Source organism: Oryza sativa, chromosome 9 (assembly GCF_034140825.1).
Source record: "Oryza sativa Japonica Group chromosome 9, ASM3414082v1".
NCBI lineage: Eukaryota > Viridiplantae > Streptophyta > Magnoliopsida > Poales > Poaceae > Oryza > Oryza sativa.
Window position 1 is genome coordinate 10,007,729 of NC_089043.1, and position 23,389 is coordinate 10,031,117.

The window sequence follows — 23,389 nt, forward strand, 5'->3', positions numbered from 1 at the left end:
AACTGCTACGACCTAGCCGGCATAGCCATCGACGTCAGGCCACCTGTCACACCCTAAAATCACCCTAAAATTTCATCGTCTAAATTATTTCTAGAAATTGTAAAGGCTAAAAATAGCATTCAACAATTAAAAATCACCAAGTTTCAACTCAAATTGGCATATGGGAATTTTTGTTAAATTCCTCATGCTTCAAAAAACTTTTCAAATTTTCATAGCATTATAAATAAATAATTTTAATGCATCAAAAACCTTTCTCAAATTTTCTTAAAAAAGAAAAAGTAAAATAAATATACCTCCCTCTCCTTAGGCCATTTCCGGCCCATCTCTTCCTCTCTCTCTGCCTCCCACCAGTCGCTGGCCCACTCCATCTCTCCCTCTCCTCCCACCCTTTCTCGGCCCGGCCCAGCCTCAGCTCTTCCCTCCCTCTTTTCTCCCACTGTGGGCTGTGCCCCCTCTTCCCCGTCCCAGCGCCGCGTGCTCACCAGGCCGCCCCGTCATTCTGTTCGCGCGTGGGCCAGGCCGACCCACGATGCCGGACACGCACTTAGCTGCTGACTGGTGGACCCCACCAGTTAGGCCCTTCTTCCACCTCCAGTTGCCCCCGTATCTCTCTCTCCCCGTGAACCCTAGCCAGCGCCGCCCCTTGATTCGGCTCCTCCTCAAGCCGTTTCTCCAAATTAATAGAGGAGTTTTACTCCACAGATCCACCCCTTCATTTCCCTTTTGAGTTTCACACTCAATCAAGCCATTAGAACTTGTTACTCGAAGTTTTTATTCCTTTCAGCGAATCGACGCCATTGATGGCGTTGTCCAAGCCCCAAGGCACCTCCCTTTCTTCTCCGGTGATGAATAAATAGAACACAAGACCTCCTCCTCCCTTTCCCAATGCCACACAAACACCACACTTGCCCCATCCCTGTCCCCTTTACGGGGATTGAATATGTAGTTAAAATTTAACTTGTAGATGTAAGATCTTGTAATTGTAGTTAAAAATTAAATTAAGAAATTTGTGTGATGTTATAATTATTGAATTTAATATAGTTATAGAAACACCTACATAATGTCTGAAATACATAATTAAAAAATAACTTATAGTTCTTAAAAAATAACCGATGCCAAAATGAGTCTGCAGCCCACACTCGCAGTTGTATGTGCCGTTGTCGGTATTGTGGGTTACCAAATAAGTACCACGACACCAAGACCCAATTTCTTCCGTGTTGACATCTGTAGCTTTGTACAGACCAGACTCTTCCTCATATGTTATGATATAAGAGGTTGATTTGGAAACCTCTTACACGAATAGGTTGTATGCAGCGATTGTAGTAGATCTGTGCTACATGCCGCACTATTGGGTACCCAAAAGCAGGCTTGATACGTACCTATTCGAGGCATGGAAAAAAATAGTAGCTGGAAAAATCAAAACATGCATATATGAAAAAGAAACCAAAATTGTTATTTTCCCTCTCGCACATGTGAATTGTCATTCTGCTGTTGGTCATCATCCTCCTCCCTTTGATGGACGAGCTTGGCATACAGTTCAACAAAATCATGCAGAGGAGAATTGCGAGGGACAAAAATTTTTACCATAAAGTTCGCGCACTCACTACGTTGTGTGCTTGTCATCCTAGCACAGAACGTATCCTTAAAGAATGACTTAGCCCACATTTCCTTACTTTCAAAGGCACGACTCAGGAAAGGATTCTTCTAGAGATTGTATCTCAAAATTAGTGATGTTCCATCCTTCATTGAACTCTTCAATAGTCATCATTTCGTTTACTATCTTCTGGAACTCATTTTTGAATTCCTTGTCGTTCACGTACACTTGATCAATCCCCGTTTGTGTGTCCTTCAGTACATGCCATTTGCACCACCTGTGCACTGTCTGTGGATGGGGATATACCTTCCTTATTGCAGCTGCCATAGCGGGAGCTTGATCTGCATAACAAAAAGCACCACATAACCAAAGAAGTGCAGCAAAGGTTTCCCAAAATAAATATAAAAATTTAATTATAGGCAATGACAGATCAACGAACCAGTCAGGATGGTCATGGGCGGAGGGCCACCCATTAGGTTAATAAACTCTGAAAATGCCCACTCAAAGCTTTCTTTGTCTTCGTTGTCAGCAAAACACCAGCAAATACCAAAAGTCATGTCATAGAAGTTTGTTTGGTGTGTAGTGTCAAACGTAACTGCATCACCGAAATGGCTATACATCCTCCGACTTCGGCCACTGCACCACATCAATGATTTTATCTTGTTCTCCTCATCAAGCTGTACTGAAAATTTGAAGTCAGGGTCTGACTTTGAAAGCTTTTGGAATAGTTCCATGGTCTTTTTTACATCATCTTGCAGGTTGTCCTGTGCAATCTCAGCACATACATTGCGCACAGAATTCTTTGTCAATAGTAGAGCGTTCATCGATCCATGAATGCTTTCTAGTATACAGTTCACTTTTGACAGGCTGACGTTGTTTTTTTCTTAGGTGGCGGATCATCTCCTTATCGATGGCCAAAAGGCCCGCCCGGCACGGCCCGGCCCAGGCACGGCCCACTAGCCATCGGGCCGGCACGGCCCGATTGGCACTTCGTGCTAGGCCGTGCCGGCTCATGGGCCACGCCTCCCGCCCAGGCACGGCCCACCAGCCGTCGGGCCGTGCCGGGCCGGCCCAAAGGCGCGGGTGGCCCATCGTGCCTTTTTTAGATAAGTCTATTTTCAGTCCCTCATCTTTAGGCTGTGACTATATATAGCGAAAATAAGTCTATTTTCCGTCCCTCCTCTTTGGGCTGTGACACATGTATAGTGAAAGTAAGTCTATTTTCCGTCCCTCCTCTTTGGGCTGGCATATATATAGCTAAAATAAGTCTATTTTACGTCCCTATTCTTTCGACCGTGGTATATAATGTCTATTTTTACTCCCTACTGTTTATGTGTCGGGCCTGGCCTACGGCCCATCGTGCCGTGCCGGCCCGGCCGTGCCGGGTCAGCCCAACGTGCCGGTGGTCGGGCCAGGCCGGCACGGGCCCGACCCCTAACGGGCCGTGCCATGCTTGGGCCGGGCCAAAACATCGTGCCGTGGGCCGGGCCGTCGGGCCTCGGGCCTTCTGGCCATCTATACATCTCCTTGACAGCCTGATCAATGGATTTATGGGAGAAGAAGTGATGCTTCTCGACACAACTTTCAACCAGCCGATGGTTATGCTCATGCACTACGGTTTTAACGTAACAACTACCCGTGGCTGTTTTCAGCACTCTCCAACGTGCAGAGCACTCACATTTGGTGGTGGACCTTTGGTGCTCCTTTGGCCTCCCCTATACGACACAGTATTGCAGAATGCTATTAGGTGCAGTGATAGTGCATCTAGGCCCCTAATAATTTTGATGATTGATTACAATACGATTAGAGAGGACTAACATTTTTATTCAAGCAAATGTGAAGGTTGTTAAGTCCTCAAAGTGTTGTAATACAATGCATATCCCGTGAATGCGACATCGCGATGCAATGCGGCAATGATCAAATGGTATATTGTATCTTTTTCCTCGCATTGTGTCGTAGGAAAGCCGTATTATTAAGGGGGATGATGCATAGACATATAAGGAGTGATGCGTGTGCTTAAAATCAATTTTTCTTCGAAGCATTTTTCTTTTGGAGCGTTCTGGAAATTTTCGGAAGTTCCGAAAATACACAGAACCGTGTTTAGGCGTTCTGGAAACTTTCGGAAGCTCCGAAAATACACAGAACCGTTTGAGAGCTCTCTGGAAATTCTCGGAAGTTCTGAAAATGATTTTCGAAAGTTCCGAAAATACAAAGAAGCGTTTTAGAAATTTTCGGAAGTTCCGAAAAGTGCGTTGACTTCGATTATTTCTCAGATCTGGAATTTTCGGAAGTTCCGAAAATTACTTTTATTGCACTCCAACGGGCAGATTTGTGCTGTGGGTATAAATACCCACCTCCCCCCACTTGTGAGGGCTGCTGGTTTCATTCCAATTATTTGTGCCCTTGGCTTGCTCTCTCTCTCTGGTTCATTTGAGCCTTGCTTCCTCGATTCATCTCTCCACCCGTGTTTGATTCGGATTTGGTGTGTATGTGAGAGTGTGGATTCGAGTTTGTGTGGGTGCTTCTTGTGGTCTTTGTGAATATTTGTGAGCACTTGCATCATCTTTTACTCTTGGAGGTTGAGGACTCCTAGACGGCTAGGTGTCACTCCCGAGCCAACGATCTACTTGTGGTTGGCCGGGAGAAGTTTATGAAGGCCGGATCTCGCCTCCGCAAAGGAAGAGATACCTCTTAGTGGAAGGAGGAGTGCTTAGTGCAACCTCTTGAGGAAAGGGTTAGCTAAGATCCGGCTCTTAGTGAGCTCCTCAACGGAGAGAAGAATCTCCTTAAGGATTTGAACTCCGGGAACAAGTTTGCAAGCTTCACCTTGGTGATATCTCTTCATCCCTCTCCTCTAACTTTGCTTGCTTGTGCCGCTATTGGTCTAGTTGATGTATGTGCCTTTGATTACATGTGGTAGACTTCTAGATCTAGATACTTCTTTTTGTGTGCGCTGCTCTGTGCATTTTCGGAAGTTCCGAAAATCCTTTTGGAAGTTCCGAAAATTCCCAGCCTAGTTCCGAAAATTACTGCTTCCGCTTTACTTAAGTTTTTAAATGAGCCTATTCACCCCCTCCTCTAGGCCTAATTGACCTTTTCAATTGGTATCAAAGCCTAATCTCCTAATTAGGCTTAACCGCTTGGAGAGATCATGTCGGGTCAAACGGGGGATGGTAATGATGGTGAAAAGGGAGCTAGGATTCCTTTTGACTATCCCTCCACATCTACATCTTATGTGAGTACCTACAATGGCAAAGCTCCGTACTTCAATGGTACGGACTATGCCGCTTGGAAGCATAAGATGAAGATGCATTTGAAGTCTATTAACCCATCTATTTGGAGAATAGTCGAAAAAGGCTATGTTTTGCAGAATCCCGAAGATCCCACCAAGGAGGACGACGAGAACGAGCACAAGAATGCTCAAGCCGCTAATGCAATACTTAGCGCCTTGAGTGGAAGTGAGTTCAACCGTGTGGATGGTATTAAGAGTGCCAAAGTGATTTGGGACATGCTTCGGAACTTGCATGAAGGCACGGATAGTGTTCGTGAGTCTAAGGTGGAGATTCTAAAGGACAATTTGAGAGGTTTGTGATGTTGGATGGAGAGAGCCCAAGCGACATGTACGACCGGTTGAGCAAGATCGTCAATGAGATCAAGGGACTTGGCTCTAAGGACATGACTGATGAGGTTGTGGTCAAGAAGATGGTTCGGGCAATCACTCCAAGGAACTCTAAGCGTCCGGACTACAAAAATATCACACCTCATGATTTGCTCGGGCATATCCTTGCCCATGACATGCTCGTGCAAGAGTCCAAGGATGTTATCCAATACATCAACCAAAGCTCAACCGCAAGCATCAAGAAGGAAGACTTGGCACTGAAGGCAAAGGAAGAAGAAGAAGAGAACCACGAGAGCAAGAGCAAGGCGGAGATCGATGATGAAGAGATGGCTCTTTTCGTCAAGAAGTTTGGCAAGTTTATGAGACGAAGCGGCTTCTTCAAGGGAAACTCTTCCAAGCACTACTCCAACAAGTCAAGTGGAAGACACTCCGCAAGGGTGTGCTACGTGAGCAAAGAGCCCGAACACTTCATTGCGGAGTGCCCCCACCTCAAGGATGGTTCCCACCTCAAGGAAGATAAGAAGGGTGAGAAGAAGGGTGAGAAGAAGGATGAGAAGAAGGAGAAGCACAAGCATAGCAAGCGAGAACATTATGGCCAAGCTCATATTGGGATGATCTTCGGCTCCGACTCCGAGTCAAGTTCAAGTGATGAAGAAGGAGTCGCCACGTTCGCCGTCAAGCCTTCATCACCACCGAGGCTCTTCGATTACTCAAGTGATGAGGATGCTCCCATTTGCCTCATGGCAAAGGAGCCCAAGGTACCTTGTCCTCTCAAGTCATTTAATGCTGATCTTGTTAGTAATGAGGAGGATGAGGTTGAGGATGAGGTTATAGATGATGAGTTGTTCAAGTCCATAACCAAGGAATCCATACCACACTTGAGTGAGTTGCTTGGGAGAATTGAGGACCAATATACAACCCTGGAGAGGCAAGAGGCTTTGCTCATTCGTGAGAAAGAGCGGTCTCATGAACTCAAGAGTGAACTTGCTAAGGAGAGAGAGAAAAATGAGGCTTTGGTACGGCTTTACAAGCAAACCAAAGAGTCTCATGCTAATCTTGAGGTGGCGAACGCTCAACTTCAAGAGAGAGTGGATGGCTTGGACAAAGCTTACCTCTCCCTTGAAGAGAAGTTCGAAACCTTAAAGAGTAGTGTCTCTCTCCCAAGCGAGGCATCGTGCTCCAAAATTGTCCCAAGCAATAAACCATGTGTGAGGTGCAAAAATATTGATATTGAAGCTTGTGCTACTAACTCTATTTCATTGAGTGCTTTGCAAAAGCAAAATGAGAAGCTTATGGGACTTCTTCACAATGGCCTACTTAAGTGCCACATGGGTAGTAAGGCCCTAAAGGAGTACGTAGGCTATCAAAGGGACAACTTCAACCATGAGGGTCTTGGGTATGTTCCTCCACCAAAAGGAAGGTGGACAAGAGTGTGATGATCAAGAGGCCCCAAGGTCTTAGCAACTTTGTTAAGGCCAAAAGTATCCTCCCTAATGATCATGCTTCACATTGTTCTTTTGATGCATCTTATGTTCTTAGGAAGAATGCTAGTGGTCGTATTATTGCTAAGTATGTAGGCCCAAGGGGCAAGAATATTTCTATCAAGAGAGTGCTTTGGGTGCCGAAGGCACTTATTACTAACATGAGAGGACCCAAGCAAGTATGGGTACCTAAAACTAGAAATTAATCTCTTGTAGGAATATGTCTCCGGTGGAAAAAGTTGGGTGATTGATAGTGAATGTACCAATCACATGACCGGAGAAGAATCAATGTTTTCATCTCTTGATTCAAATGGCACTTCTCAAGAGAACATAGTCTTCGGGGACGATGGAAAGGGAAAGGTTATGGGATTGGGTAAGATTGCAATCTCCAATGATCTTTCCATTGCCAACGTTCTCTTGGTAAAATCTCTAAATTACAATCTTTTGTCCGTTTCTCAATTATGCTCTATGGGTTACAATTGTCTTTTTACCGATGTTGATGTGACCGTCTATAGAAGGAATGATTCCTCGGTAGTCTTTACGGGTGTTCTCAAGGGAAAGCTTTACCTTGTGGATTTTTCCTCAAGTAAAGCCAAACATGAGACATGCTTAGTGGCTAAGTCCAACACGGGGTGGCTTTGGCATCGGAGGCTAGCCCATGTTGGTATGAGGAATCTTCGCAAGCTTCTAAAGCACGATCACATCCTTGGACTAACAAATTATCAATTTGAGAAAGATAGGGTGTGTAGCGCGTGTCAAGCCGGCAAACAAATTGGAGCACATCACTCCGTCAAGAATGTGATGACCACTTGTAACACCCTGAAAATTCGACCGACAAAATCAAAACTCTAAAAATACGGATTTTCAAAAACTTTTTAAATAAATTGCATCATGCCGATTTTATTCGATGATTTTATTGGATTTTGATTTCGGAATTCATCGATCACAAATAGAGGAAAATTAATTAGGAATTAACCCTGAAATTAGATTTGGTTAAAGAAATAAATTATAATTTAAAATAAAGACTATATAAGGATAGAAATAAATAAAATATCATCGAGGCCATATTTGTATCAATTAGGTTTAAATGCAATGGAACAAGAATTAATCCCAATTAAAAATTCAAATAAATTATATAAAAATAAAATATGGGTAATATTAATCTAGGGTGAATTCATTAGTTGGGATAACACAAATATTGAGTAAAGTCCATATATGCAAAAATTAGGAATAGTAGAATCAAATTTATATAGGAAAAACAACCAAAATTGGAAAAATAAAAAAATTCACTGTTCATTGCGCTTTAGGTGTTCGATCGTGTCCTCTAGCCCTAACCCTCCCCGTGCACCCACGCCGTGCGTCCTGTCGCCGCGCCGCTGCCGCCTGCCGCGCGCCTCGCGCCCCGAGCCGTCGTTGTCGCCGCACCGCGCCGCTGCCGCCTGCCGCGCCGTCGCCGTCGCCGTCGCATCGCCGCTCGGCCGTCGCGTCGCGCCTCGCGTCCCGCGCCCCGCTCGTGCCCGCGCCTTGCGCCCCGTGCCGCGCCGCTCCCCCGAGCCCCGTGCGCCGCTGCTGTCGCGCCGCGTCGCCGCCCGTCGCGTCCCGCCCCGAGCCGCGCACCGCCGCTGTCGCCCCGTCGCCGTCGACGTCCCGTCGCCGCGCGCATCCCATTCCGCTGCTGCGCCGTCGCCGCACCGTCGCTGTCGCCCCGTCGCCGCTGACGCCGCCTCGCGCCGCGCGCCGCCGCTGCCGCGCCGTCCCGTCCCCGCGCCGCCCGCCAGTCGCAGCGCCGTCGCGTCGCCGCCTCGTGCCGCGCGCCTCGCGCCGCGCATGCCTCGCGCCCCGCGCGCCGCTCGCCCGTCGCGTCGCCACCTCGCACTCCGCGCCGCTGCCGCGCCGCGTCGCCGTCGCATCATAAGGCCTCCCAGCGCCTTTATAAAACCCCAACCCGTCCCCTTCACCACCCCACACCATTCCCCAATCTTTCCTCCTCCTCCCCATCTCAACCGCGCCACCGTCGCCCTTAGGCCGTGCCGCGTTCCCCGCTGCCGTCGCAGCCGCCGTGCGCCGCCGCCGTTGCCGTTGCCGCCGGTAAGCCGTGCCGCCGCCGCCTTTTCCCCTTTTCCCCAACTGGTCTTGGTAGGTAGAAAGAGGGAGAGAGGAAGAAGGAGCCGAGGGAGAGAGGGAGAAAGGGGCCGGGAGAAAAAGAAAAAAAAAAGAGGAGAGGAAAAAGAAAGAAAAGAAGAGAGAAAAGAGAGAAAAAGAAAAAGAGGAGAGAAAAGAAAGAAAAAGGAAAAAGAGGGAAAATAAAAGGGAAAAGTTAGGGGAAAGTTTAAAATATTTAAAAATAGTAGAATTAAATTATAGTATTAATAAAAATATAATTAGATGAATTCTTACTAATTAAATACCTAAAATACTAGCATTTAATTATAGGATTAATGAGAATATGACTAGATGAATTCTTATAGATTGTTATAGATTATTTTTAGTAAACTCTATAAGGGATTAATTCGCGGTAGTGATCTAGATGTAATTAAGGACTAGATAATTAGATAAAGTCTTAGGGTATGACTTTAAATCACAAAATTTCTTAAGAAACACAAAAATTTTAGGTAGAGGAATAATTCCACTTCGCGAATAATATACTTGATGTAGAGTTCGTCTCTCGTGCTCGTTTTTCATTCGGTCATTGTTTCGATTTTGTTTGAATTCTAAATGAATTCAAATTGTTTTCCTCACACGTAATTATAGAGACCGAGGGAGCCGCGGATCCGGGTGAAGGCCAAGACCCGCAAGACCTCGAGCAAGGCAAGTCATCACTATTCTTTGATCACGTTGATCCCAATTGCGAAATCAATTTTTATTTATAAATAAGATTGCATGCAATGATGAACATCCTACTTGAGATTATGCCATGCCTTGATTATTGTTTATCCTTAAATCTTTGTAACCACGATTACGTATGAGTCCCTAGTCAACTATGACACTTGCTTAGAAATGCTACTTTAGAATCTTGCATACTCATGTTTATCAAACGCTATATGCTTGGGCAATTACCTTTGGGAAGGTAATTGAGATGCGGCATGTGGAGACATGAACACCACATTGCCATGATAATGATGACATGAAAGGAATTAAAAACCTATGTTTTAGATCGGGGCGGACGGTGGATTTGGGTGGTATCTGGGAAAGGCTAGTACCGTCCCCGGTCAATTAAGGATCGAGCCATGAAGTTAAGCATGAAACGACTTCGTACAACCACATTTCTCGAATGGGGATAGACCTAGCGGAGTAAATAGCCGAGCGGAGGCAGTATCCATGCATAGTGGTTTCTCATGTGTATGGCAGGGGGTCTACAATGGTGTCGCCATTGCTAGGACTGTCGTGTGTTGAGTTGAACCTAGTTATAGCTTAATTACATGGGTGTAAAACTTCCCTTCCCGGGTGCGCCAGAACTCCTCTCACTGCTAGAAACTGTGTACACCTAGAGTGCATGAGGATGAAAAGTTCATGGAGCGGGTACTGCCAATGCGGGGTTATCGAAAAGCTTTGCCGTGACGCGTCTCATGTGTTGAGACAAGGCTCATGTGTTGGGCAGTCGCGGAGTGTGGGTAAAGTGTATATCCACTGCAGTGTGAGTAAACCAAATCTATTCAAATAGCCGTGCTTGCGGTTATTGAGCACCGGGACATGTATTACACTTGGCTAGTCTCTAAATTATTAACTTGTGTGGGATGGGTTGTTGCATGATGAATTTTTATGCTGTTGGAGCCACTTCCTGAGAAGGGGGAAAGTGAGCGTCCTCAGAAAACCATAACGATTCAATGGCGGGAAGCTATCCTTGGGATCACAATGGATGGTGGACAGAACCGTCATTGTTTAAATACAAACACTGGTATTAAAATTTGATCAGTCAATACTAGGTCTTATGCTTGTGAAAAGAATTACAAAATTTGCTTTGCGCAAAAGAACCATAGCCATCCTTTGAAATACCCCTTTCATATGCATTGTTGCTGTGGTGGCTTGCTGAGTACGGTTGGTACTCACCCTCGCAAATATAAACTTAATCAGAAGCGGGAGATGAAGCTCCGGAGGATCCCTATGCCTACTACCAGGAGGGAGATGAAGACGATGGCGCTCAGTAGGTCTTAGTACGGTCGTTGCCTGTGGCAATGGCATGTCGCTGCCTAAAATCCGCTGCCTTATCTAATTCTGCTTTTGGTTGTATTTCGGACCGCTCGGTCTGATGATTTAAGACAATGTCTGCGGGCTTATGTTGTAATAATTCGCACTAAACTCTCGTGTATGAGCATTTGGTATTTCAGCTATGAACTCATGTGTACCAGACTACTTGATCCAGAGAAATGGTACTGTTTACACGATTGATTCCTGTTATAAAAACGGGGGTCCACACCACTACAAGACCATTGGAGCTTCTCCACATGGACCTCTTCGGACCAATTGCTTATCTAAGCATTGGAGGTAACAAATATGGTCTTGTTATTGTTGATGACTTTTCACGCTTTACGTGGGTGTTCTTTTTGCATGACAAGAGTGAGACATAAGCCATTTTCAAGAAGTTTGCAAGAAGAGCATAAAACGAGTTCGACCTCAAGATCAAGAACATTCGTAGCGACAATGGCAAGGAGTTCAAGAACACGTGCATCGAGAGTTTCCTTGATGAAGAAGGCATCAAGCACGAGTTCTTGGCTCCATATTCACCTCAACAAAATGGAGTAGCCGAGAGGAAGAATAGGACTCTCATTGAGATGGCGAGGACCATGTTGGATGAGTACAAGACATCGGACCATTTTTGGGCCGAAGCCGTCAACACCGCATGCCACGCTATCAACCGCATTTATCTTCACCGCCTTCTTAAGAGACTCCCTATGAGCTTCTTACCGGTAACAAACCAAATGTCTCTTACTTTCGTGTTTTCGGTAGTAAGTGTTACATTCTTAATAAGAAGGCTAGATCCTCTAAGTTCGCTCCTAAAGTGGATGAGGGATTCTTGCTTGGGTATGGGTCAAATGAATGCGCATACCGCGTTTTCAACAAATCCTCCGGTATTGTTGAGATCGCACGTGATGTGACATTTGACGAAACTAATGGCTCTCAAGTAGAGTAAGTTGACTCACATGTGTTAGGTGAAGAGGAGGACCCGAGTGAAGCAATCAAAAGGTTGGCTCTTAGGGACGTACGCCCTAGGGAGCCACAACAAGGAGCCTCTTCCTCAACACAAGTGGAGCCACCTACATCAACCCAAGCCGACAATCCCTCTACCTCAAGCTTGGATCAAGGTGAAGAAGGCGTGCAAGTGCCACCCTCACTGATCAACTTAGCTCGCCCAAGAATCCACCAAAGTATCCAAAGAGATCATCCCACTGACAACATCTTAGGAGACATCAACAAGGGAGTATCCACTCGTTCTCGTATTGCAAATTTTTGTGAGCATTACTCGTTTGTGTCTTCTCTTGAACCTCTAAGGGTGGAAGAAGCTCTTAATGATCCGAATTGGGTGATGGCGATGCAAGAGGAGTTGAACAATTTCACCCGGAATGAAGTGTGGACTTTGGTGGAGTGACTTCAGCAAAATGTGATTGTCACAAAGTGAATCTTCCGCAACAAGCAAGACGAGGCCGGGGTCGTAATAAGGAACAAGGCGAGGTTAGTGGCGCAAGGGTTCACCCAAATCGAAGGATTAGATTTTGGTGAAACTTTTGCGACGGTAGCTAGACTTGAGTCAATTCGCATATTGCTTGCTTTTGCTACTAACCTCAATTTTAAGCTATATCAAATGGATGTCAAAAGCGCCTTTCTCAACGGGCCTATGAACGAGTTGGTATACGTGGAGCAACCACCGGGCTTCGAGGATCCAAAATATCCCAACCACGTGTACAAGCTCCATAAGGCACTCTACGGGCTTAAGCAAGCCCCTAGAGCTTGGTATGAGTGTCTTCGCAATTTTCTTGTGAAAAAATGGCTTTGAGATCAGGAAAGCCGATTCAACTCTTTTTACTAAAAGGCATAATAATGATATTTTTGTGTGCCAAATATATGTCGATGACATTATATTTGGTTCTACTAACAAGTCTTTTAGTGAAGAGTTTAGTAGGATGATGACCAAGCGTTTTGAGATGTCCATGATGGGTGAATTGAAGTTCTTCCTCGGCCTTCAAATCAAGCAACTCAAGGAAGGAACTTTCATTTGCCAAACAAAGTATTTGAAGGACATGCTCAAGAAGTTTGGAATGGAGAATGCGAAGCCAATCCACACTCCCATGCCATCAAATGGCCACCTCGACCTTAACGAGCAAGGTAAAGACGTCGACCAAAAGGTATACCGTTCCATCATTGGCTCACTCCTTTATCTTTGTGCATCTAGGCCCGATATTATGCTTAGTGTGTGCATGTGTGCAAGATTTCAAGCCGCTCCGAAGGAGTGTCACCTTGTGGCCGTGAAGAGAATTCTTAGATACTTAGTGCACACTCCTAACATTGGTCTTTGGTATCCTAAGGGAGCGAGGTTTGATCTCATTGGCTATGCCGATGCGGATTATGCCAGGTGCAAAGTGGATAGGAAAAGCACATGAAGTACTTGCCAATTCTTGGGTAGGTCGCTTGTTTCTTGGTCTTCCAAGAAGCAAAACTCCGTCGCCCTATCCACCGCCGAAGCGGAATATGTTTCGGCGGAGAGTTGTTGTGCTTAACTTCTTTGGATGAAGCAAACCTTGAGAGACTATGGCCTAAATATGTCTAAAATCCCATTCCTATGTGACAATAAGAGCGCCATTAAGATAGCCAATAACCCCGTCCAACATTCCCGAACCAAACACATAGATATTCGCCATCATTTCTTGAGAGACAATTCCACGAGAGGCGACATAGATATCCAACATGTGAGAACCGACAAACAATTGGCGGATATCTTCACCAAGCCTCTAGATGAAGCTAGGTTTTGTGAGTTGAGAAGTGAACTAAATATCTTGGATTCTCGAAACGTGGCTTGATCTTTTGCATGCATTTGTTTTTTATTTCTACTATAGGTTACTTTTCTCCTTGTGATAAAATGAACATTCAATTCATGGATGGACACTCGTCACATTTCTGTGGATATTTTGAATCTATGTGTATGGGGATCTCATTTTTCAATGAATGTTGGTCCTAACACAATTTGCAGTAGATGCGCACATTCCCTCTTTCGAGGGTGAATCATCTTGTCTCATGGTAATTCACTCTCATTTGATCTTTGGATCATCCATTTGTCTTGTGGCTATTGTTTTGTGTGGTTGATTGCGTGCTAGCCATAAGCTCAAATGGGGCCTAAATGTTCGACCATTCTTTTCACTCCATCTCCTATCCAAAGGTTTGCAAATTGCTTTCATCAAAATTCCTGGTGCGAATTCCCTTGAAAAATGCATTTCAAAAAGTTTGCAAAATTGTTTTTCATCAAAATTCTGGCGCGAATCCTTTCAAAAAGGGGTTTTTGTTAGCTTTCCAGGTTTTTTCGGAATTATTCCGAAAGTTATCGGATAATTCTGAAAATTTCCAGAACCATTGCGTCGCTTCTGTATATTTTCGGAACTTCCGAAAATTTTTCGGAACTTCGGAAAATTTCTAGAACCGTCGAAATGTTTATGTAAATTTTCGGATCTATCCGAAAATTTTTGGAATTTCCGAAAATTCTCGGAGGGATACTAATACCCCCGACCGTGGACCTCTTTTCTCTCTCTCTCTCCTCTTTCTTCTCCACGGTTTCCTCTTCTCCTCCCTCCCCTCTCCGGCGATCCACTCCTCCCCGGTGATTCCTCAGCGATTCCCCGGCACTCCCCTCCACTCCAACTTTGTGGGAGCAAGGTTGGGCGTCTTCTTGGCAGCTACATTGTTGTTCTTCACCGAGTTCTTCGCGTTCTTCGTGTTCTTGAGGTACCCATCTTAAAATCGAATCCCTCGATTCCTCGAGTTTAATCTTGCGATTTCCTTCGGTGGAGTTGTTCCCCTAGTGCCATAGACCCTGTAGATTCAATTTCACAAGTTTTTGTTGGTGGATTTGTGCGGGATCTAAGTTGTAGTGCTCGGGCTGAAATTTTCGGAAGTTCCAAAAATTTTCGGAATTATTTTCGGAAGTTCCGAAAATTCCTGGCCGAGCCCTCCAACCTTGGTTTCGAATGATTCTTGCCTCCAATCACTTGTACATCTTCTCTTTGGCTTCTGAAAAGGTCAATTAGGCCTAGAGGGGGGGGGTGAATAGGCTAATTTAAAAACTTAAGGAAAGCGGAAGCAGTAATTTTCGGAACTAGGCCAGGAATTTTCGGAACTTCCGAAAATGCACAGAGCAGCGCACACAGAAAGAAGTATCTAGATTTAGAAGTCTACCACACGTAAACAAAGGCACATACAGCAACTAGACCAATAGCGGCACAAGCAAGCAAAGTTAGAGGAGAGGGATGAAGAGATATCACCAAGGTGAAGCTTGCAAACATGTTCCAGGAGTTCAAATCTTTGAGGGGATTCTACTCTCCGTTGAGGAGCTCACTAAGAGCCGGGTCTTAGCTAACCCTTTCCTCAAGAGGTTGCACTAAGCACTCCTCCTTCCACTAAGAGGTATCTCTTCCCTTGCGGAGGCGAGATCCGGCCTTCACAAACTTCTCCCGGCCAACCACAAGTAGATCGGTGGCTCGGTAGTGACACCTAGCCGTCTAGGAGTCCTCAAACTCCAAGAGTAAAAGATGATGCAAAGAACTCCCGGAGATGATGCAAGTGCTCACAAATATTCACTAAGACCACAAGAAGCACCCACACAAACTCGAATCCACACTCTCACACACACACCAAATCCGAATCAAAGACGGGTGGAGAGATGAATCGAAGAAGCAAGGCTCAAATGAACTAGAGAGAGAGCAAGCCAAGGGCACAAATAATTGGAATGGAACCAGCAGCCCTCACAAGTGAGGGGAGGTGGTTATTTATACCCACAGCACAAATCTTCCCGTTGGAGTGCAATAAAAGTAATTTTCGGAACTTCCGAAACAATTTTCGGAACGTCCGAAAATTCCAGACCTGGGAAATAATCGAAGTCAACGCATTTTTCGGAACTTCTGAAAATTTCCAGAACGCTTTTGTGTATTTTTGGAACTTCCGAAAATCATTTTCGGAACTTTTGAAAATTTCCAGAGAGCTCTCACACGGTTCTGTGTATTTTCGAAACTTCCAAAAATACTTCTGAAAATACTTCCGAAAATTTCCAGAAGCTTATAACTCGTTCTGTGTTTCGGAATTTCTGAAAATACTTCCGAAAACTTCCAGAACAAACCAAATAGAGAAATGCTTCCAAGAAAATTATATTTTGAACACACGCATCACTCCTTATATGTCTATGCATCATCCCCCTTAATAGTACGGCTTTCCTATGACACAATGCAAGGTAAAAGATACAATATACCATTTGATCATTGCCGCATTGCACGATGTCGCATCCACGGGATATGCATTGCATTATAACACGTCGAGGACATAACAACATTCATATTTGCTTGAATAAAAATGTTAGTCCTCTCTAATCGCATTGTAATCAATCATTAAAATCATTAGGGGCCTAGATGCACTTTCAATCTCCCCCTTTTGGTGATTGATGACAATACGATTAGATCAAAAGAGAGAATGGATTTAATAGATGATTTTGGTGCAAAGTTTTAGTGAAAGCTCCCCCTAGAAGTGTGCATTAAGGCAAGTGGAGAGCTCCCCCTAAATCTTTGCATCCACATTGAAGCTCACAAGACAACTAGACTCACATTTTGCTCATCACATCACATGCATAATAATCATTTCATCTCATCACAACCACAATATAGAATAAATGAGACATGACATCACATTAAACAAGACACAATAATATCCATTACATCCCATCATCCATAATTAAACAATAATGTCTTACAAAGCATTAAACTAACTTAAGAAACACGCATGTCTCATACAAATAAAAAGCCACTAATGTTCGACCAACATAAAGGATAGAGATGATAGATAGTCTCCCCCTTTGGCATCAAGACACCAAAAAGAGAGGACGAGGAGACAAAGACTCAAGCAAGGGGCGCCCGAGGAGGATCCTCTGGAGGAGGTGGAGGAGGATAGCCATAGCCATGGCCATAACCAAAGAAATCAAAGTCAGGAGGCACCCCAGCAAATGGATCCTCTAGCTCTTCCTCCTCGGGCTCATCGGGCTCGGCCTCGAAACCCGGAGGGAAAGGAGGGATATCAATATGGTGGTCCTCATGATACCGCGCCTTGAGGTACTTGACGTCATGAGCCGTTTTCTTCGCCGGATTCCGCAATCGGCGGTTCTTTTTAGCCTCCGCGGAGCAAAGGCCAAAAAGAGTCCGCAAAATGCGGAATAAGGGAGACGGCTCACGACGAGCCACAGAGGAAGGACGCTCAGGAGCAGAAGGCGGCTGAGAGGATGTGGAGGGGATGTCCCGAGGCACAGACCCGCGCTTGGGCAAGCGCAAGGAAAGAGCGGTATGTGGCTCCTCGCACACAAACCGAAGGTGAGTGACATGTTCAATCATCCGCATTATATGAGGAGCATAGGGAAGCCCTCGCTTATACTGAAGAGAAGCCATGCGGATTTCCTGCCAAACAAATAAAAAGACATGAAAGGGACGGCTGGGGGGATTGAACCTAAGGAGCATGGAGAGGGAGAAGTGGTTGATGTTTTTAGCATCGCCGTCCTTTGGAGTCAAGGTCCGCCTGAGGATGCGGTTGAGATAGATATGATAAGGCTTGAGCCCTTCAGTAGTCCCCAACTTGCCGCCAGGAAGATACAGAGGGCGCAAGTCATGATTGTGAGGAATCACAATGTCATGCAAGTGGGTCATGTACCGCATCCAGTTCTCATCAAAACCCCACAGATTGGCAAGCTGGTCATAAGAGATAGAATACCACGAGCCCTGAGTCATCCAATGAATGTCACGATCACCATTAAAATAGACTGTGGCATAGAATTGAGCAATGATCTCTTTGCAGCAAGCCTACTGAAGGGTCATGAAATTTCGAACCCCCATCTCCTCACAAGCGCCAATGACGGCATTGAGGTCAGGATCATCGAGGGTCGCCAAAGCCTCCCAATCAATCCATTGCATGGGCACTGTAGGATTGGAACGAGGCAAAATGACAGTTTCATAAAAGTCTTGCTGAAAAGAGGTCCAAAACCTGCCATCAGAGGCGGAGCACGGCATGGAACGAGGATCCTGATTCCGCTCCACAGCCACAATGTCAGACTTTTGGCGCCAGTCACGTACAGCTCGGCGAGGATTGCGCGAGGGAGCATGAAGCATGAGAGGGCCGATGAGCCCCGCCGGAGGAGGTGCAGTGGTGTGAGCTTAGCGAGGAGAGCCCTCGCCAGAGAAAGCACAAAGCTGCCTCGAGGACCCTTGATCCCCATGAGTTGAGCGCCGAGGTGGGAGAGAGGAGCCCCGGGGAACATTGGCCACCTGAGGGCCGGTCTCCTCTTCTCCTCCCCCGGACCAATCACGGTCCGAGTCCTCATGATAGGATGGGGAAGGAGTGGGAGACCGATCCCTAGAGCGCTTGGACTTGCGAGAAGTTTTCTTGCGAGGAGGCATCCTTCAATCAAGACAAGAATAACAATGAGTATAAGAATAACAAGGAGTGGGAGACCGATCCCTAGAGCGCTTGGACTTGATTGAAGGATGCCTCCTCGCAAGCAAACTTCTCGCAAGTTCAAGCGCTCTAGGGATCGGTCTCCCACTCCTTCCCCATCCTCTCATGAGGACTCGGACCGTGATTGGTCTGGGGGAGGAGAAGAGGAGACCGGCCCTCAGGTAGCCAATGTTCCCCGGGGCTCCTCTATCCCTCCTCGGGGCTCCACTCATGGGGATCAAGGGTCTTCGCAGCAGCCTCTTGCTTCCTCTGGCGAGGGCTCTTCTCGCCAAGCTCACACCACTGCGCCTCCTCCGGCGGGGCTCATCGGCCCCCTCATGCTTCATGCTCCCTCGCGCAATCCTCACCGACCTGTTCGTGACTGGCACCAAAAGTCTGACATTGTGGCTGTGGAGCGGAATCAGGATCCTCGTTGCATGCCGCGCATTGCCTCTGATGACAGGTACTGGACCTCTTTTCAGCAAGACTTTTATGAAACTGTCATTTTGCCTCCTTCCAATCCTACACTGCCCATGCAATGGATAGATTGGGAGGCTTTGGCGACCCTGGATGATCCTGACCTCAATGCCGTCATTGGCGCTTGTGAGGAGATGGGGGTTCGCAATTTCACGACCCTTCAGCAGGCTTGGTGCAAGGAGATCATTGCTCAATTCTATGCCATAGTCTATTTTAATGGTGATCGTGACATTCATTGGATGACTCAGGGCTCGTGGTATTCTATCTCTTATGACCAGCTTGCCAATCTGTGGGGTTTTGATGAGAACTGGATGCGGTACATGACCCACTTGCATGACATTGTGATTCCTCACAATCATGACTTGCACCCTCTGTATCTTCCTGGCGGCAAGTTGGGGACTACTGAAGGGCTCAAGCCTTATCATATCTATCTCAACCACATCCTCAGGCGGACCATGACTCCAAAGGATGGTGATGCTAGCAACATCAACCATTTCTCCCGCTCTATGCTCCTCAGGTTCAATCCCCCCTGCCGTCCCTTTCATGTCTTTCTATTTGTTTGGCAGGAAATCCGCATGGCTTCTCTTCAGTTTAAGAGAAGGCTTCCCTATGCTCCTCATATAATTCGGATGATTGAACATGTCACTCACCTTCAGTTTGTGTGCGAGGAACCACATACCGCTCTTTCCTTGCGCTTGCCCAAGCACAGGTCTGTGCCTCGGGACATCCCCTCCACATCCTCTCAGCCGCCTTCTGCTTCTGAGCGTCCTTCCTCTATGGCTCGTCATGAGCCGTCTCCCTTATTCCGCATTTTGCGGACTATTTTTAGTCTTTGCTCCGCGGAGGCTAAAAAGAACCGCCGATTACGGAATTTGGTGAAGAAAACGGCTAGTGACGTCAAGTACCTCAAGGCGCGGTATCATGAGGACCACCACATTGATATCCCTCCTTCCCCTCCGGGTTTCGAGGCCGAGCCCGATGAGCCCGAGGAGGAAGAGCTAGAGGATCCATTTGCTGGGGTGCTTCCTGACTTTGATTTCTTTTGTTATGGCCATGGCTATGGCTATCCCCCACAACCTCCTCCAGAGGATCCTCCTCAGGCGCCCCTTGCTTGAGTCTTTGTCTCTTCGTCCTCTCTTTTTGGTGTCTTGATGCCAAAGGGGGAGACTATCTATCATCTCTATCCCTTATGTTGGTCGAACATTAGTGACTTTTTATTTGTATGAGACATGTGTGTTTCTTAAGTTAGTTTAATGCTTTGTAAGACATTATTGTTTAATTATGGATGATGGGATGTAATGGATATTTGTGACGCCCCACACTTTTAACAATGAAGATAAAAGTGCCAGACTGTAGATTATTATTTAACAACCATTATTTTGCCAAATAATAATCCACCATCAGAGATCGCAACAGAGGAATAGTTAGAGCTACCTTTAATTCGTCCCTAGGAGTATTAAGGCCATCTCTAATCCAGCTCACTCTTGCAAGGGATCAAACCTGTACAAAGGGGTTATATAGCAAGGGTGAGCACTTTCGTACTCAGCAAGTCATTAGTAATAAAATGTATATGCATGAATAATAATATATAAATCTATATACTATAATACTATACCTTACGTAACATCATCACCTTCATTGTCATCAAAAGTAAAGTATATTTCTATTTTCTAAAAGAGTTTTCAAAAGGAGATTTATAAAAGCTAGAGTACACTCGTAACATTGAATAGAGTTTGTAACAACTCCCCGTAGCCTCCAATCCAGGAGACAGGCGTGAATCACGATTTAATTTAGCACTGCGCAGGCTTGTATCACTGTACCCATAGCTAGTCTTAACACGTTTGACTGTCGCACTTCACTAGATGCGGCACCACGCTAAGAGTACAAAACTTTTTCCCTACTTCAATTTACTATACTCCACGTTTGTGTTGAGCCTATCAGCTCTCCACACCACCGCGCTACTATATGAGGCCTGGAATGCACTTCATCGGCATTCCTGGGGTTTATATCATCTCCCATCCTACTACTACGTACCCATGTGGAGTATAATAAACTTGATAAGGTACTAGGTCCAGCCCGTCTTAAGACGGATATATGGTCGACACGGTATATACGGTTCTTTGATACGAGTGAGGGGATGATTAGTCCTTATATTTATACACCGTATGTAGGGAGAGCCCTGTCCTGCCCTCATCATCAATCATCTCATCCCTGAGCTCCCCATACCCACCATACTAGTATCCCAATGATCTCCATCATCATCAGTTTGTCAATCATATCATCATAGTTAATCTCATTATTCTAGAAAATATATTTGGATGCAATACTAGGAGAAATATTTTTATGAAATAGATTTTTAAGTTGAAATAGAATTATCATCTATCAACATGATCAAAGGAGAGACTTGCCTGAGTTTCTGTAGTTGAATCGAAATTATGTAGCACTGCCGATTGACCCAATTATCATTCTACTCATTCCTGCATTATATTATATATATACGTTGAGGTTTTGATAAATTTAAATACTAGGGATACAAATGATCTACCAATAAAATGTGCTCTGTAGAGTTTATTTTAATGTGCAAACTTTCTTCCAGATAATGTGTAGTAATAGGTAATGCGTAGGTTCAATTTAATATCTTGTGTAGCCTAGTAGTGTACATCCAGCAATTAATCCCCTTTCCTTCTCTAATCTCTCCTTCCTCGAACAGATAAGGCAGCAGCAGCAGTAATTCCTCTTCTTCTTCTTCCTTGCTGCTGTTCCTAAGGCACTTCTCCCTTTCCCAGCTAAATCATCCAAGCCATGGCTACCGATCTACCATTGCTAGTGTGGATCAGCTCTGCTGCGGCTACTGCTGTGGCGGTGGTGGTTGCTGCAGCTACGGCTGCGGCTGTGGGTGCTCTCTCTCTCTCCCTCCCTCTCTCTCTCCCCTTCTCTCATCTCTCTGGCTGTAGCACTTGTGCAGTGATGGGTGCAATTTAGTGATGGCTCTAATGGTGATTTGCAGGTGTAGGGGGAACAGATGCTTGGTTGCTAGGTGCTAAAAAAAAAGGAAAGCCAAGTATTGAGGGATTCACCTTTGCCTAGGTGACAAGTTCGTCCATGGCTGTGCTCCCGTGTTCATCCTCGCCGATGCATTGGCCTTTCCTCTTCCTTGGGTAAATCACATTCCCTCCTTGCTGATTTCTCTTCTCCTCTTCCTAGCCGACATAGTGATGGTATGAGTATTTGGCCAAGAACTATTTGGCTACTAATTATAGGGGATTCAAGATTTGGTGCTTGCAATGGATGGGGCGCAATCTTGCATTTCACTGATTTGTTTGCTCCTCACTCCCTACTTCTCTCCTCCTCCTCTCCTGGGCTGCTCACTCCTCACTAATTGGTTGGAGCTCATATGCATGCATCTGCTGCCATGGCTGTGGTCATGCTTTGAGTGCTTGACCAAGGTGAGATAGAGTCTTGACCAAAGTGGATGGAGTTGTGCTACTATCTTTGTGGTCTTGTGTGAAGCTTCCTATGTGGAGCTATGTGATTGGTGGATAATTAATACTGCTGGTGAATTGAGGTCCCTTTGGTGAGATTAATTCTTTATATGAGATGTGCGGCTTCTTTGTGTTAATTAGCCGGATGACGAACCCGACTTAAGTGAGGGGTGCCAGACGGTATTAGCTGATCTAGGTGATCTAGGTATCTCAGTGAACGGTTGAATATACACCACTTTGTGTATGGGTCTGACGGCAACATTTATTTACATATTACCTTTTGTGCATAAAAGGGGTCAAGCTATGTATGTCCTGTGCAACCGTATATTCAAATATATGATGTATTGTATTATTAGTGTAAGTTTATGTATACATGATGACTGTTTATAGTGATGTTTGTTCGTATAATATTTCCATGTTATTATTATTAGTATATTGTGGTGGTATATTGGACATTATTTATTTGTTTTACTTCAACGGATGCGAATGTTATAAATTTTGAGTGGCTTATTCTTGTTTCCAACAATTTTGCTAGTTAACTGATTAATTAATGATATATGTCACATAATTTTTATTTTTTTAAATAGCTTAAAATTCCGGGTTGTTTCAATATTATTGTGTCTTATGTTTAAATGTGATGTCATGTCTCATTTATTCTATATTGTGGTTGTGATGAGATGATGATGTATTTGTTGCAATGGTCTATTCTCTCTATGTTGTGATGGTGTTGAGATGAAATGATTATTTTGTTTGAGATGCGATTTTGATATGATGAAATGATCCTTCATGCATATATTGTGATGATACTTGTTCTTTTGTGAGTTTCAATGTGGATGCAAAGATTTAGGGGGAGCTCTCCACTTGCTTTTATGCACACTCTTAGGGGGAGATTTCACTAAACATTTGCACCAAAATCATCTATTATTATCATTCTCTCTTGTGATTTAATCGAATTGTCATCAATCACCAAAAATGGGGAGATTGAAAGTGCATCTAGGTCCCTAATGATTTTGATAATTGATTACAATGCGATTAGAGAGGACTAACATTTTTATTCAAGCAAATGTGAAGGTTG

At 45.1% G+C, this 23,389-nt stretch overlaps 1 long non-coding RNA gene and 1 other non-coding gene across 4 annotated transcripts; one reads left to right on the top strand and one right to left on the bottom strand.

Moving 5' to 3' along the window:
* Positions 1–1,432: 1,432 nt before the first annotated feature.
* Positions 1,433–22,232, bottom strand: LOC107278792 (uncharacterized). Of its 2 annotated transcripts, none has more exons than XR_010735125.1 (6): positions 22,116–22,232; positions 21,910–22,032; positions 21,241–21,309; positions 20,267–20,332; positions 2,034–2,271; positions 1,433–1,935 (listed from the first exon to the last, which is right to left on the bottom strand). It is a non-coding gene; the product is annotated as an uncharacterized protein (transcript). The 2 variants fall into 2 exon arrangements; XR_010735126.1 differs by having other exon boundaries at positions 2,034–2,276.
* On the top strand, positions 21,585–22,722 carry LOC9271719 (uncharacterized). 2 transcript variants are annotated; one of them, XR_010735123.1, is made up of 3 exons: positions 21,585–21,724; positions 21,840–21,990; positions 22,070–22,722. It is a non-coding gene; the product is annotated as an uncharacterized lncRNA (long non-coding RNA). The 2 variants fall into 2 exon arrangements; XR_010735124.1 differs by having other exon boundaries at positions 22,093–22,722.
* The last annotated feature ends 667 nt before the right edge of the window (positions 22,723–23,389 follow it).